General features: G+C 39.3%; 1 pseudogene; it reads left to right on the top strand.

The window, feature by feature from the left end:
• Nucleotides 1-406: 406 nt before the first annotated feature.
• LOC110291850 lies at nucleotides 407-2,032 on the top strand (annotated as a pseudogene).
• The last annotated feature ends 279 nt before the right edge of the window (nucleotides 2,033-2,311 follow it).

Raw genomic sequence — 2,311 nt, 5'->3', positions numbered from 1 at the left:
GCCAGGGTCAAAAAGTGGGAGTGGGTGGGTAGGGTGGTGGTAGGGAGGGTATGGGGGGCTTTTGGGATAGCATTAGAAATGTAAATGAGGAAAATACCTAATAAAATATTTTAAAAAAGAAAATATCTAATAAAAAATTTAAAAAAACACGTTGAACCATATAGTAGATACAAAATTAACACAGGAAACGCAGTAGCATTTCTATATATAAAATAATAAAAAATACTGAGAAAGATATTAGGGAAAACATCTTTAATAATACCCTCAAAACTATAGGAAATATTAGAATTTCTAAGATAAAATGTGAATTATTTTTGTGATTAGAAGACCTTTAAGACGACTGTGTCCCGCACTCACTGCAGACAGACGGTCTCACCTCTTGCTCTCCTGCTGCTGCCTTGCAGAAATGTTCCCATCACTCACAGTCCTTCCCCAGATGAGACCAGTGTCCCAGGCACTGGCTCCTCATCTCACTTCGGCCTATGCCAAAGATGTAAAAGTTGGTGTGGATGCTCGACATTTTAGCAGACGATGCTGTAGCTGTTACAATGGGGCCAAAGGGAAGAACTGTGATTATTGAACAGAGTTGGGGAAGTACCAAAGTAACAAAAGATGGGATCACTGAGGCAAAGTCAATTGCTTTAAAGGATGAATACAAAAATATTGGAGCTAAACTTGTTCAGGAAGTTGCCAATAACACAAATGAAGGGGCTGGGGATGGCACCACCTATGCCACTGTTCTGGCACTTGATCTATTGCCAAGGAGGGCTTTTAAAAGATCAGCAAAGGGGCTAATCCCATGGAAATCCAGAGAGGTGGGATGTTGGCTGTCGATTCTGTAATTGTTGAACTTAAGAAACAATCTAAACCTATGGCAATCCCTGAAGAAATTGCTCAGGTTGCTACAATTTCTGCAAATGGAGACAAAGACACTGGGAACATTATTTCTGATGCAAGGAAAAAGGTTGGAAGAAAGTGGTTTGTCATAGGGAAGGATGGAAATCCCTGAACTATGAGCTTGAAAATATTGAAAGCACGCAGTTTGATAGAGGATATATTTCCACGTATTTTATTAACACATCAAAAGGTAAAAATTGTGACTTCCAACATGCCTATGTTTTGTTGAGTGCAAAGAAAATTTCTAGTATTCAGTCTGTTGTACCTGCAGTCAAAGCTCCTGGGTTTGGGGACAATAGGAAGAACCGGCTTAAAGATATAGCTATTGTTACTGGTGGTGCTGTGTTTGGATAAAAGGGCTTGAATCTAAATCTTCAAGATGTTCACGCTCATGACTTAGGAAAAGTTGGAGAGGTCATTGTCACATAAGATGATGGCATGCTTTTGAAAGGAAAAGTTGACAAAGCTCACATTGAAAAATGTATTCAAGAAATCCCTGAGCAACTAGACATCGCAACTAGTGAATAGGAAAAGGAAAAGCTAAACCAGCAAGTTGCTAAACTTTCAGATGGAGTAACTGTGTTGAAGGTTGGAGGGATAAGTGATGTTGAAGTGAATGAGAAGAAAGACAGAGTTACAGATGTTCTCAATGCTACAGGAGCAGCTGTTGAAGAAGAAGGCATTGTTCTAGGAGGGGGCTGTGCTTTGCTTCGGTGTGTTCCAGCCTTGGATTCATTCAAGCCTGCTAATAAAGATCAGAAAAATAGGTAGAGATATTATTAAAAGAGCACTTAAAATTCCTGCAACGACAATTGCTAAGAATGCAGATGTCCAAGGGTCTGTGATAATTGAGAAAATTCTACAGAGTTCCTCAGGAGTTGGTTATGACATCAAGCTGAGAGACTTTTTCACATGGTGCAAAAGGGAATCATTGATACAACAAAGGCTTAAGAACTGCCTTACTGGATGCTGCTGGGTGGCCTCCTTGCTAAATATATCTGAAGCTGTAGTGACAGAAATTCCTAAAGAAGAGAAGGACCTTGGAATGGATGCAATGGGTGGAACTGGAGAGGGTATGTGAGGTGACATGTTCCAACTCCTAGAATATTGCTTTGCCCTAATCAATGAAGTGTGACAGGAAGTTCAAGGCAGGTTCCTCACTGAAAACTTCAGAGAAGTCACCTGGAGAACACTACTGAAGAGAAGGCTGGCTGACCAGTGTAACTATCAGTTTCTGGTTTCCATTGACAATATATAATGGCTTACTGCTGTCATTGTTCATGCCTACAGATAATTTATTTTGTATTTTTGAATAAAGACATTTGTATGTTCCTGAAAAAAAATACCTTCAAGACATTGAAGAAAGAAATTGAATTGAAGAACTTATTACAACATTAAAAGTTTTCCCATATTT

The sequence above is a fragment of the Mus caroli genome, chromosome 3, assembly GCF_900094665.2.
Source record: "Mus caroli chromosome 3, CAROLI_EIJ_v1.1, whole genome shotgun sequence".
Classification (NCBI taxonomy): Eukaryota; Metazoa; Chordata; class Mammalia; order Rodentia; family Muridae; genus Mus; species Mus caroli.
The sequence above is the reverse complement of the archived record's forward strand: the minus strand, read 5'-3'. Positions and strand labels throughout refer to the sequence as shown.